This window comes from Astyanax mexicanus, chromosome 22, assembly GCF_023375975.1.
Source record: "Astyanax mexicanus isolate ESR-SI-001 chromosome 22, AstMex3_surface, whole genome shotgun sequence".
In the NCBI taxonomy this organism is placed as follows: Eukaryota; Metazoa; Chordata; class Actinopteri; order Characiformes; family Acestrorhamphidae; genus Astyanax; species Astyanax mexicanus.
In genome coordinates this window covers 4,012,769-4,027,562 of record NC_064429.1, presented here as the reverse complement: position 1 = coordinate 4,027,562, position 14,794 = coordinate 4,012,769, and positions in this window count along the sequence as shown.

The window sequence follows — 14,794 nt, the reverse complement described above, 5'->3', positions numbered from 1 at the left end:
AAAAAGGGAGACATTTGACATTCAAAATAGATTTATAATAGCAGGTCCAAATGGCAAGTAACTTAATCATGATTAAATTATTTGTTAATGGCTGGTAAAAGTAGCTTTCTACATACGCATTACAATTATACCGATTGAAGGAATAATGATAATAATAATCAGTTCTGTTTCTGTTGGTGCTGTAAAGAAGAAGCATACCGACGTTTTAGATGTGTTATAATCTAATTAAGAATATTGTTAAAGTGTAATTAAAAACTGTTTCCAAATGATAACCTACTCAATTGCCAAATTACTTAAAATGCAACAAGCATGTAAATGATGTGATCAAGAAGGAAATACAATGTCAAAAGTACTTGAATCACTGGTATTTTAATTTAACTTTTCCTATTAACTACTAAATAATGTGTCTCATTACAGCCAATCAAATTCAATTACGGGATGAAGGGCAAGAATCCAATTGATTCTCTCAGATTCTACAGCAAAGACAATCCAAACACACCAATACAACTCTCCAAAGATGAGGTACAGGAAAAGTTTTAATAACGATTCTAGTATGTCACAGAATCACTGCAGTATATTTTAAACCCTTAAAACTTTTTGCATCTGAATGATATCTCTTGGCAGGTCTCACACCTCCTTCCTGAGAAATTTGCTGAAACCAAAGTCATGCTTTTCTACAAGGGTGAAGAGAAAGATGTTGAGGAACTGGCCAAAAGGGAAATCGAACACTTCTGGTAAGATCTACAACAGAGCCAAGGGTAACCCTGTGTAAAGGAAATTTTATTTACTCAAATCATGAAATATATAAATTTATCCTTTAATTTAATACCACCAACCCCCTCCACCTGAACACAAATGCTTTAATTTATCCAGGAATGACTTGGACCCATCTCCTCGGACATAAAGAACTCAAGGACCTACATGGATTTCACAGGTTCACTCTCTCTGTTTCTTCCATAAACAGAATATACAGGACACTGGGTTCTCTTGGAATGTAATCCATTACTATCACAAGCACAAATACTACCTGCAATAATATCACACTCAAAATTTGATATAAATATAATTAATTGACTTTTACTAAATTACTTTTTATTGACACATAGTCAAGGTTCATTCACGTTTTAACCAATTCATTTCCATGCTTTTTTCATGACTTTTCCATACCTTCAAGGCACATTTTCCTGACCATATGATTTTTTTAAACGTCAGTGCAGACATGGACAATAAAAAAAAAATCTATTTTCAATTTATTATAATAAAATGTGTGTCAGATACTGAGAGCTCCATCGTGTAGAGCTAAATTACTGAATTAACTCTGAGATGACGTATTTGTAGTTCAAAATAGATTTTGAAACACAACCATTAGAAACTAAAACACAAACATTTGTAGACCAAATTTCCATGACTTTTCCAAAACTTTCTGGACGTTTTTATTTTTCCAAAACTATTTCCAGGCCTGGAAATCGCTATTTTCAAATTTAATGACTTTTCCACGTTTTTCATGACCATACAAACCCTGCATAGAATTTAGCGTATCTACCCCCAAGATGATGACAAAAGAATTTGGGGAGCTTGTGAGAAAGGTTCTAAAAGATGTGAAAGAGGTTCAGAAGTAAATTGATATATTGAATAATATTAATATTAACATTAAAATGTTACAAGTCATGACAAGGCTTGGGTTGTGCAACAATTTTATCTACATTCTTACGTGTTTTATTCCAAAGGGATTTTTATATTAGAACGAGGATGGAAATGCATCAAGCAACAAGCAATAAATCATGAGCTTAAATTAAATTAACTGTTTCATTATTATTGCTTGGCATATAGCATATACACATCTGTAAATCATATGCCAATTTTCCCAACTAACTTCAACTCTACACAAGGTTCCAGCTTGTAAAAAGTAAGGGAGAACGGCTGACCCTATACAGCAGTGGTTCTCAAACATTTTAGATTATTTACCACCCACAATCAAACTACAAAGCCAAAGTACCATCGACAGTCATAAAATAATTGTTAAGATGATTTGGCTGAAAGAGAGCCAAGCAAAAACAAGTTCATGTTATTTCTTGTTTCCATTTGATTAATTAAATTTAGCATCAGAAGCAACTGCAAAGTGCCTTTCAGAGATTATAGATCTCAGAATGTTTTAAACTTCGCTACCTAATCTTTAAAATAATTATTTTGTGTGTTTGATTCTTTATTTTCTTTTTTGATCATAATATTTCTGTAATAATCAAAATCATTCAGTGTGAAATATTATAATATTCAGGGTGAAATATTACCATGGGTCTGTAATCTGATATTTGTGAAATTTGAAGTGCTTATTTGTAACAGGAAAGTAAATTCATTACTTTTAACATGTTTATCATTTATCATAATAATAGTGGGAGCAGGGTATATTCATATGTAGTAATGGGTTTGCTTAGCTATGTACCTAAAATAACTGTGTGAAATGTCTTTTTGTGATTAAACAAATGAAACTTTGCACTATCTACTTCTGCTACTGAGTTGTTTCTCATGCTGTCACAATATATTTCCCATAATCCACCTGCTCATAATTTCACAGTCACACCAGCGAATAATTCAGCTCGGAAAAACAGTTAGCATCACCAGTTATTCGTTGTTAGCCACTGTGGCTAGTCCAATATTGCTTCATTATATGCTTCATAATAAAAGTCTTCAGGCCAGTTTGTATACTTATACTTGTATACCAAGAACAATAAAGAACATTTTTTTTAATTGAGACTATTTAATTTTATTTGGTCTTTACTAAGTAAACTTTTGAACAAAATATGATCAAATCTAATCAATATCTAAATATCTAAATTTTCTTAATATTTTATCCAACTTTTAAAGCGTTTTAAGCAAGATACAACAACATATTTGAGTAACCTTTGACCATCAGAAAATACTCTTCTAGCATGTATGAGTGTCTTAACTTAAGATTATTTTCCCATGGTTTTAGTGAGTTTCCCACTCAAGACAAGCAAATTCTAAAAACATTTTCTAATGTAGAATCTGTTCCTTTGTGAAAAACCATTGAGAGTCCACAGCCTAACATTTATAAGATAAGGAAATGATCACCTAGCTAGATAAATAACAATGTTCATCACTCAACATCTCATATAAACTTGCATCTTATTTCTGTTCAGATAAGCTACAAATTTTAAAGTTTATTAATTTGGTTTGTATTAGTAATTAAATATATGAGTTTTAAAACTTTCCACTCACAGTATTCTGTCTGTAGTAAAATAACTGCTGGTGAGTGTACAACTCTAGATATAGCACATTTAAAAAACGTTTTCTAACTTTTTTTAATCAATTTCTTTTTAATCAGTTTCTAAGAGCTTCTAAACTCTTCTTCATCTATTTGACACACAAAACCTAACACAGTGTGGTCATAAAGGCTAAAAGTCTAAAACAACGTCTTCTAAGAGCCTAACAGATAAGCTCTAGCCCTTCTCATAACAGTTGGAACGATCAGAGTCTGCGCACAGATCTTATTGCTGAGTCCTACCTCTCCTGTAGCACCATATGAGGCATCACAGCAGTGTTGCCAACTCCTCAGTAAGGAAAGTAGCTATTGGCTGTCCTAGAAGTCGCTAAATGACATAATCGCCTAATTTGCATAATACATGTTTTTGAAGCTGTAAAGGATTAGGGTTGTGGGAGAGAAAAAAGTGATATAAAAACATCATAAATGTGTTAGAAATGTTACAAATGAACAACTTCTGTTGCTTTTTAAATAGGACGTCACTTTTTTACAATAACTTCATTTTTACGTGAATTACATAAATAAGTTTTTTGCCATGTTCTTAAATGTTATTATAAGAGCAGCAGTTAGCCGAAACTGTTATTCTACGTTTTTTTAGTTTGTTTGTTTTATTTTATTTTAGTTTTCTTTATTTTTAAACCTATCAAAGACAAATTGTTTAATGGTTCAATAGATATTTAGCTTTGTTTAATTTATTTACTTTTAGCTTTGTATTTAGCTTTATTTTATTTATTTATTTTTTTACGTTTTCTTTATTTTTAAACCCATCATAGACAAATTGTTCAATAGTTCAACAAATGTTTAGCTTTTTTATAAAGAGGCAGACACTGTGGAGGAGGGGAGTGACAGGCTGTGTGGTGAATGAGGTGAGTGAATGACTGATACTGTGTGAGTTAAATTAAGGGATTTCTGTTCGTGTCACACTGAAGACACATTAATATTTATACTCTGTAAATACAGAGCGGGGTCAGTCAGCGGCGGCTGTGGGCACACGCGATTCATTTGCATTGTGTTGGTGGAGCGGTGTGTGTGTGTGCTCTGACAGTCAGACTGCACTGTGAGTGGTGTAGGGCGGGGCTCACGGCAGCGCCCGCTGCAGCGCGGAGGACAGGAACTGAAGAGCGCGTGTTTATCTCAGAGTCGCCAAAAGTCTCCAATAACACCACAAAAACTCGCTAGATTTGTCGCTAGTCGCTTTTTTACAAAAAAAGTCGCTAGAGGGTCTGAAAAGTCGCTAAATATAGCGACAAAGTCGCTAAGTTGGCAACACTGCATCACAGATGAGGTGATCCTGTTTCCATTATCGCCACCTAATGGTGTGGGTGGTATTGAGCCTGAAAGTCAGTGTTATTTATGCACCAAGCAGCAGGAGCTTGTTTTAAGTAAAACACAGACAAGCATGTTATTAGAAAATGTAAAGCCATGTTGATAGCAATTAAAACAACTAAGTTAGCCAGTGAATTATGCTACCCGTCAAAACGTGCTTCTCAAAAAGCACTCCACATGCACTGACCTACATGTTTTCATTATTTCTCTGTTTTTTAAATAATAAATCAGCTTTTGGTGCATTAAACAACCTGAACCCCCTGTCATTGCATATAAAAATGTAAATGAAAATCAATAATAAAAACATTGATTATTATTTAAATATAAATAAAAAATATTAAATATTAAATATAATAAAAAATATAAAAGCAACTTTAGCATGATACTGACTAATGCTCTCCAAATTTACTACTTACTATGAGTTCTACTGGGAACATGCTCTAATATGGAGCTTCTTTTGAATTTTTACAGTAGCACGGTCTGACAGGGTAGCACAATTCGACACAACACTGGTATTCTTCTTCAATGAATGTTTTATATTACAACTTTATATCTATTGCCTACATATCAGTCAAACTTAGAATCACATGGGCAGCTAGTTCGCTAACCAGACATATTAATGTTCAAGTTACACTTAAAGCATAGCATACTACAGAGTCATGGCTATCAGAAAAGTATTAAGAGTTTGTTTAATTGACTATTCTTGTTTGTTTTAGCTGAGTTTTCATACACTGAGCAGGCGGCCATATTACTTTTATTTTGAAACTTGACGAACGTGAAATAGCTGTGAGGAGGAGAGGTGGACTGACAAATGAGATCTGCGGCCTGTCGCTGTTGCCTAAAACGCTTTAAATTAAATTTAATTTTGATTCATATTACTAATTAAAAATATAATTAAGTCTTTTCACTTACTGATTTCTGTCGGTGGAAACACTGTACTGCCGCCTGAGGAAAACTGCTGAGTTACATCCTAGCATACTCGCAATGAGGCGGGAAAATTAATTACCTTCTTTAGCTTGCTTAGCTAACTTTTACTAAACCATCCAACACTGAGTGTACTGCTCCTTGCCAAACTTTCAAATAGGCCACAGAGGCAATGGCTTTCTCTGAAGCATCAGCAAACACTCATAGCTTCGTATGTGTTGCTTGAGATATGGAGTTAGACACATATGAACGTGGAACCTGTGGGACAGCGTCTTTGTCTGTTGGAGACATGGCGTTTCTGTACTGTGCCTATGGGATCCAGAGCCCCCAAATGGTGTTTAATGACATCACATTTGGTTTGGATTTGGCTGGTAAGCGCTGGACCGTTGCTAGGTTACTTGTGTGGCGGAGTAATACATGGAGAGCTTCGGTTACAGTGCATTATCGCCTGATAATGTCACTCATAAAACGTTTCAGACACTGAAGTGGTCTGTATATATACATACATTTACAGTGCCTACAAGTAGTATTCCACCCCCTGCACATTCTGTAGGTTTACACATTGGGAGTTAACTTGGCATTGTGACATTTGGACTGTATATCAGCCTGGACGTGTGAAATGCACTGCAGCAAAAAAAATGTTATTGCTTTGTTTATTGTTTTTTAAATTGTGAAAAGTTTATTCAGTGGGTCAATTATTATTCAACCCCTCAAACCACCAGAATTCTGTTTTCACTCTCCCATACAGCTTCTCCTTGTGTAAAGTGCGCTGTATTGTTGAGCGATGCACAGTGACACCATCTGCAGCAAGATGATGCTGCAGCTCTTTGGAGGTGGTCTGTGGATTGTCCTTGACTGTTCTCACCATTCTTCTTCTCTGCCTTTCTGATATTTTTCTTGGCCTGCCACTTCTGGGCTTAACAAGAACTGTCCCTGTGGTCTTCCATTTCCTTACTATGTTCCTCACAGTGGAAACTGCCAGGTTAAATCTCTGAGACAACTTTTTGTATCCTTCCCCTGAACAACTATGTTGAACAATCTTTGTTTTTAGATCATTTGAGAGTTGTTTTGATGAGCCCATGATGCCACTCTTCAGAGGAGATTCAAATAGGAGAACAACTTGCAATTGGCCACCACTTAAATACCTTTTCTCATGATTGGATACACCTGGCTATGAAGTTCAAAGCTCAATGAGGTTACCAAACCAATTTTGTGCTTCAGTAAGTCAGTAAAAAGTAGTTAGGAGTATTCAAATCAATAAAATGATAAGGGTGGCCATACTTTTGCACCAGTCAAATTTTGGTTTAATGCATATTGCACATTTTCTGTACAATAAACCTCATTTCAATCCTGAAATATTACTGTGTCCATCAGTTATTAGATATATCAAACTGAAATGGCTGTTGCAAACACCCAAATATTTACAACTAAAAATGATTAAGATTAATAGGGGTGCACAAACTTTTTCATATGACTGTATATACGAACAATACAATTTTTTATCCAAATATTATTCCAAATTCCTACGGTAAAACCATTTAAAATTAAACATGATTAATTCGACTGAAAGTCTTTTTCAAGACATTAGTGGTATCTTTTGATTTTCTTCTTTAATAAGACTTTAATATATTGGGGTTTATACATAATTTAATGGTTAAACTATTATATAATGGTGAATTTAACATGAAAACATGTATTTTAATTTAGTAAGAGAAAGGTCTGCATTTCCAGGATGTTTCTGTCACACCTTTACCTGTGTATGTCTAGTGTCTTTCCCTTTTTTTGGTTCTTTCGGCTCCTGACCTCTGTTTTCTTGTCTTGTGTCCCTAGCCATGTGCTTTTTATTATCATTTTTTTTGCATTGTTTTGGTCATTGTCCTGTCTCCGCCTTAGCCCCGCCCTGTCATCTGTAGTCCCTCCTGTCTCATTTGTAGCCCCGCCCCCTTGTTAATTCCACAGGTGTCCTTTGTGTTGTGCTTTTTGTTTGACTTTGTCCTGTTACTTTGTCCGGATCTTGTTTATCTGTGTTTTGTTTAGCCTCATACCTGCTGTGTTTTTTGTCATCAGTGTTCCAGGTTTGCTTTATGTAGTTTGTTATTAGTTTGTGTCAGTCATTTAGTTTATCCTCTGTTTTATAGTGTTTTGTTTTAGTTTCCTTTTCTTTTTATTATTCCTAAGTATTTTGTTCTTTGTTAGTTTCTAAATGTCTAATAAAACCAACTTGCGTTTGCATCTGGCCTCCTCCTCCGTGTTACAGTTTCACTGTTCTACACCTTTCTGGTGTATATCTGTTGTTAAATGATGTTTATTGAGCTCTATAGCTACTGTAATGCACAGTTTATACATGCATATTCTTTTTTTTACATTTTATTAATTATGACTACTATTATCATGATTTTTCAGGAGCCACATCTGCACTTCTAATACGCCAAACTTAATTGGATATCAGCATGTACGTTTATGAGACTTCTTTGTGTAGATTTGTTGTTACATGAAAGGTGGAAAGATGTCTTTTTCAAGCAGTTGATAAGACATGTGAGGAATTAGAGATGCACTGGAGTTTTAATATTTCTTTTTTATAAAACATGGGGTAAAACTGCTGGGTGGGGTAACTGTGTTTAAGTGTTGATGTAGTTACTAAGGTAGTGTTAGAAGAGAAACTCTAAGGAGTGTATATAAAAAAAATAAATAAAAAGTGTTAAATAAAAAACTCTATTCAATTTATTTCTATAGCGCTTTTTACAACAAAGGTTGTCACAAAGCCGCTTTACAGGAAAAACAGGTCCACGCCTCTTATGAGCAGCACCACAGAGATGCCAATTTTATGGTGGCAAGGAAAACCTCCCTTTAAGAGGAAGAAACCTTGGAAGGAACCAAGACTCAGTCCGAGGAACCCATCCTACTCGGGTTGACCCGCTCAGTACAAACAAGTAACAAACAACAAACAAATAACAGAACAAAAACAGTACAGAGAATTAATGTGAACTATGGCTAATATAACAGGTACTAATTTATGAATATAAGAATGTGATGGGCACAAACTATAGAGCTATGGCTAATACAGAAACAGATACTGAGTGTGTTAATGGTAATCAGTGCAGGGCTGCAGAGCCGGAGAACAACACAGCGGGCAGTGGAGAGCCAGGCTGGGAACATCAGGAACAGCATCTCCATACATGTAAAAGAGATAGATAGAGAAAACAGAAAGGAAAGGAAGAGAAAAAAAGCAGAAGTTAGAAGGGTTGTGTAATAATTCTGATGAGTAGAAGGACAGGGCTGATTCCTGAAAGCTGGAACCACAAACGGACACATCCAGGCAGACCAGCCGGGCATCTCAGCACATGTGAGAGAGATAGAGAGAGAGAACAGAATTTGAGTATGGTCCAGGTGGACGATACAGTGTTATTAGCAGGAACGAATGCTGCGTTTTGGAAGCAGGAGACGGGCCTGCTACTTTAAGACTCAGAACTTCAAACGACTTAGCATTAAATCCTGAGTTTTGAGTTATACCTAACATTGAGTCATAGATTGTGGCAACACCACCACCGCGACCAGAGCTGCGTGGGTAACTGAAATAGCTAAAACCTGGAGGGGGTAGACTCATTTAAAGCGATATATTCCTCAGGTTTAACCCAGGTTTCACACAGACATAGTGCAGTAAGGTGATTATCAGTAATAATATTAACAATATTATTAACAATAACTGATTTAGGTGCTAACGATCTTATATTTAATAGCCCTAGTTTCATACTGACGCTGCTGGTACTCTGAGAGACGGATGCTGTTGTTTTAATTTTAATAAGATTATTAAAACAGATTTTCTGAGTTTTTCGGTTTCGAGCGACACAGGGGAGAGACACAGTCTCAATCCTAAACGGTATACATGCACTTGTATCTGAAAAAGGCACATAATTAAAACTCACGGCCTTATGAACAGGAAAGTGGCAAGATAAATCATTAGCAGGATGTATATTACTAAACTGCCCATTACTTAGACCACAAACCTGGCCGGTATGACTGGTTAGAGCCAGTCAGTCCCGGCGTAGCACCGCCTCAATGTTACCAGAGAGGATGATGGATCCCAGGCGGCTGGGGTGAAGCCCGTCTCGGTGGAAGAGGGCTGGACGCTCTCGAAAACTCTCCCAGTTGTCCACGTAGCCGATTCCACTAGCAAAGCACTAGTCCCGCAGCCAGCAGTGGAGAGCGTAGAGGCAGCTGAACGGCTGGCTCCCGCGGCGGTAGGTGGGCATCGGACCAGAGATGAGGAGGCGGGCGCGGGTCAGTCTACGAGCGGTATCCAGAAGAGTGCGGAAGTGCTCCTTCAGGACCTCGCTGCGCCGGGCGGACGTGTCGTTGGTACCCACATGCAGGATGACGGTGGCGGGGTCCCCGCAATGCCAAAGCACCGTAGGATATATATATATATATATATATATATATATTTTTTTTTTTTTTTTAACATGTCAACAAAATAAATGTATCTGATTATGTTTTAAATAATTATTTATTTATTTCACATCCTTATAAATGCTTTGCTCCTGTATCTTCTGCCTGATAGCATCAGAACGAAGAGTTCGTGTGAGGGATGGGTGGGGTCGTTCACAATGCTGCCGGCTTTGTGGATGCAGCGTGTGGTGTAGATCAGGGGTTCTCAACCTTTTCTACATTACGGCCCACCTGTTTACAACTTGAAAGCGTCAAGGCCCCCCGATTAAAAAAAAAAAAATAAATAATAATAATATATATATATATATATATATATATATATATATATATATATACACAGGGATGCACATAAGTGGTGTGCAGGTGCGCATGCGCAGTCAAAATTAACGTTGCATAGCATTCAGTACAAGGAGAAGCGCATTTGCGTACCAACATGTTCGGCTAGCTCTCGGGAGCAGTTAAATCCAGTTAGCTCACGCAAGAATTAGCTTGTTTTTCACTGGTTTTAATAGTTCCACTGATTCATCAACATGTCCAAGAAACAAGCCACACTAAGTAACTACTTTGGAGTTTAACCACCTTCAAAGAAACGCCAGACTGAACCTGAAGGTAAAAAACGAGCATTCTCAGAAAAATGGCTCCAGGAGGTAGCATGGCTCCAGGAAGATGATAATCGTACAGAAATGTGGTGCAAAATATGCCATGAAAATCCCGCTCTCGCAGATAAAAGCAGCGCCTTTTAGAGACAAAAAATTTCAGCCATCTAGCTTTTGAAAAGCACGAGAAATCAAAGAGCACACGAACATAGTGCAAACTATTGATAACAGGCGCGGATCTGGTCAGAAATCCAATCGCCCCATGGACAAGTGGCAGGACAAACTAAATGACGAACAGCGGCAAGAACTGTGTAATATTTTTCTGTTGGCTTTTCACAAAGCAAAGCATGCACGTCCCATGCGTTCATATGAGGAGGACATCACGCTTTTCAAACGGCTTGGAGTAAATGTCTGCAGTGCATATCATTCACGAGAAGGAGGGTCCCGCATCGTTGAGATCATTGCACAGACAGTCAGGTCAGAACTGAGTGAAAAAATTTGATGGTTCCGAAGACATAACAAAAGCTGAGCAAGAAATTGTGTTCATCGTGTCTGTGTCTAATAACGGAGAGTTTACCTCAGATTTCCTTGGATTAATTAACCTGGGGGCAAATCGAACTGCACAGGACATAGTGGATGGGCTTCTGCAACTCTTTCAGGCTTGTGGTTTAGGGGATGAGTGGAAGACCAAGTTGGTTTCAGTTTGTACAGACGGAGCAGCAGTCAACTGTGGCGTTTACAACGGGGTGGTTCCCAAATTGCGTCATGTGGTGGATATTGGGGATTCCCTTGTGCATATTCTGCGTACTGCCCACACGCTCGAAAACTGCGCAAAGTCAGCTGATCGCATGGTCCCCTACTGTGAGACTTTTAATCGGTCAATTGTGAAGTTGCTAAGCTTTTATTTACAGAAAGGGGGCGCAAAAAGAACAGAACAACTGAAGAAGATTTGTGCTGAGAAAGGCATTGCCTTTGTAAAACTAGGGAAATTTCACAACATTAGATGGTCAGCGTGGAGGCAAGAGACTTTGTTAAAAACAAAGAGGCTATTACCTGCCGTTCAAATTCAAGTGGCTACAAGTGATGACAGTGACCTAAAACATACTGGCACTAAGTGTTTTCGTTGTTTTCTAGCGAACATGCTTGATACTGGAAACATTCTGCACTTTACTTCCCTCAGGTTCCAGCAAGAGAAGCTAAGTATTGGTGAATGTAAAGATGAGCTCATGGTAGCTATTGGACAGCTGACACTGCTGCTCGACAGTGAAGGCAAGTACAGGAAAGAGGCTGATTCAGATGTTGATGCTGACAAGGACAAGACTGATTTGGGTTTGATTCATGAGTTTGATTCAACAAGGTTTGATTTGTGAGTTTGAAAACAGATATGAATCCCTCAAATCATGTGATCAATTTTTATTTTTTGATCCTTCAACTTGGCCTCAAGAAATGCAACAGCTTCACAGTTTTGGCAACTCAGCACTGAGTAACATACTCCAGAAATACAGTGCCAGCCTGTCTGCTGACAAAGATGCAACACTAAGAGAATGGCTGCGTTTAAAGCAGTCAGGGAAGAGTTTGGAAGCCTCTTCTGTTTATGGCCTAGTCAACATTGTGAAGACAAGCAGTTCAGAAAATTACTCCAACATTCACAAAGTAATTATGTTGTCCCTTACACTGCCCTTGAGCAGTGCAGCATGTGAGAGGGGTTTTTCACATCTCAGTATGATAAAAAACAAGTACAGATCCCGCCTGTCAGACTTTTGCCTCTCGTCCCTCATGCACATTCACCTGTCTAAGATGACAACAGAGACTTTTGATCCAAAACCAGCTGTTGATCTGTGGATGCAAACAGCAAATTGAAGGCTCAACCAGGGAGAAAGAAGTCACTCTGGATCATCATCCACCAAAGAAGGAAAGGAAGAAAGTGAGGAGAGCAGTCAGGAGGATACTGATGATGAGCGCTTGTAGGAGATGTAAAATGTGAGTACCAAGCAATGTCTTATGGTGCTCCTTTGAGAACAAGAGCAAGAAAGTTATGTGCACCCCTGTATGTATATGTGTATATGTGTGTGTATATATATTATGGCTTGGAAGAGGAAGGAAGACCCGTGAGAGCTAAACCAAATCTCCCAAATAGGTTACCAACAGAACCAAGTGACTAAACTCACTACTCACTTACTTTATGGTGAGTGCCCTAACCGGCACCCATCTGCATGGCCCCTCCCCATACCCTAGGTTACGGGGGAGGTACCAACTACGTAGGCTAGAGCAACACAGCACAACAGAACACCTAAGGCCACACACACAGAAGAACAGAAACATGCCTACAGGCAGCCACACACACAGCCCAGAGCCGCCACAATATATATATATATATAAAATACCAGAACTTTACCCTGAAACGGTGATTTAGGCTTTCCAAATAAAGGACATGAACTTCTTACTAGAAACATGCTCTAATATTGTGCTTCTTTTGTATTTTTACCTTTAAATGAAGTCAACAACCATCTCTTTGGTTTTAGCCTCGTTTAGAAATAGTCCGTCAGCCACTGCACCTCCTCTCTGTACGCTGACTCTTTGCTGTACACTCTATAGTCAGCAGAGTGAACAGCAGTGGACTGAGCACACAGCCCTGGGGGGAACCAGTGCTCATGTAACACAGTAAGAAAATCCCTTTGTTTTAAATTAATTTCATAAAATTAGACTCTTTAATATTCTAAAATGGAGTTTTGGCGGCCCCTACTGGTAAATTGGTGAACTGCAGTTACGCTGTTTGATCCTTCTGAGCCACCGTCTCTCAGCAGCAGTCCCTGATTCTCTGTGCTGCGGGTAGGTGCTGAGTTCTGAGTTTTTTTAAACTAATTTTAGGTTAAAAATACTGCTCTAACTACGTTTATAAAACATATTAAAACTCATTTTCGTGAAGAATTTTTAATTAATATTAATTACTAATTAACCTTGTGTTGAGTATCTGCGTGTCTACCCCATGTCTGGCCGGTGTGATTTATATTTAGCAATACTACTTGCAATACGACTAACAATTAAAAATTACAGACTCAGGGAACTACGCTCCAAACTCAGAGCTGCCGAAAGAAAATGGCAAAAAAAAAGCAAAATCATGCAGACTGCAGACCTAAAAAATTACCAACTGCTCCTGGCTTCTTTTTCAGCCAACCTCACTACTGCTAAAGCTGAATTTTATCACAAAAAATTCAGCTCCCTCACAGACTCCTGGAAACTATTTGCAACATTTAAATCACTACTCAATCCTCCACCTCCTTCTCCGGCCACCACCTGCCTTACGGCTGAAACACTTGCCTCATTCTTTACTGGGAAAGTCCTGCTACATGCTCTGCTGCCCGGTGTCCCTCCACCGAAGGCGTCACTTTCTCCTCGTTCACTCCTCTCACTGAGAACGAGACACTGGCTCTACTAACACGTAGCCGTCCTACTACGTGTCCACTTAACCCAATTCCTTCAAACTTACTGCAAACCATCGCACCTGCAATCATTCCAGCTATCACTCACACCATCAATGCCTCTTTAACTTCTGGTGTATTCCCGACTGCTTTCAAACAAGCACAGGTCACACCACTGCTTAAAAAGCCTTCTCTCAACCCCGCCCAGGTTGATAACTACAGACCGGTCTCACTACTACCCTTTCTCTCTAAAACACTCGAGAGAGCAGTTCTAAATCAGGTCTCTGGCTTCCTCTCCCAGAATGACCTCCTGGAGCAGAACCAATCTGGGTTCAAAAAACTCTACACTCGGACACTCTACCGAGACGGCTCTGTTGTCTGTGACTGAAGCGTTGAAAACTGCTAGAGCTGCAGGTCAGTCTTCAGTGCTCATTCTGCTGGATCTCTCGGCCGCCTTCAACACGGTCAACCATGACTTCCTCCTAACTATACTCTCAAACATGGGGATCTCAGACAATGTGCTGTCATGGTTCAGATCGTACCTCACTGGGCGCTCGTTCAAGGTGTCGTGGCAAGGACAGCTGTCCTCATCCCACTCCCTATCCACTGGGGTTCCCCAGGGTTCGGTACTGGGTCCCCTTCTCTTCTCAATATACACCGCCTCTCTTGGTCAGGTTATCCACTCACATGGATTCTCCTACCATTGCTTTGCTGATGAAACCCAGCTATACCTGTCATTCTCACCTGAAGATCACTCAATCTCTGCACGGATATCGCAGTGTCTCTCTGACATATCCTCATGG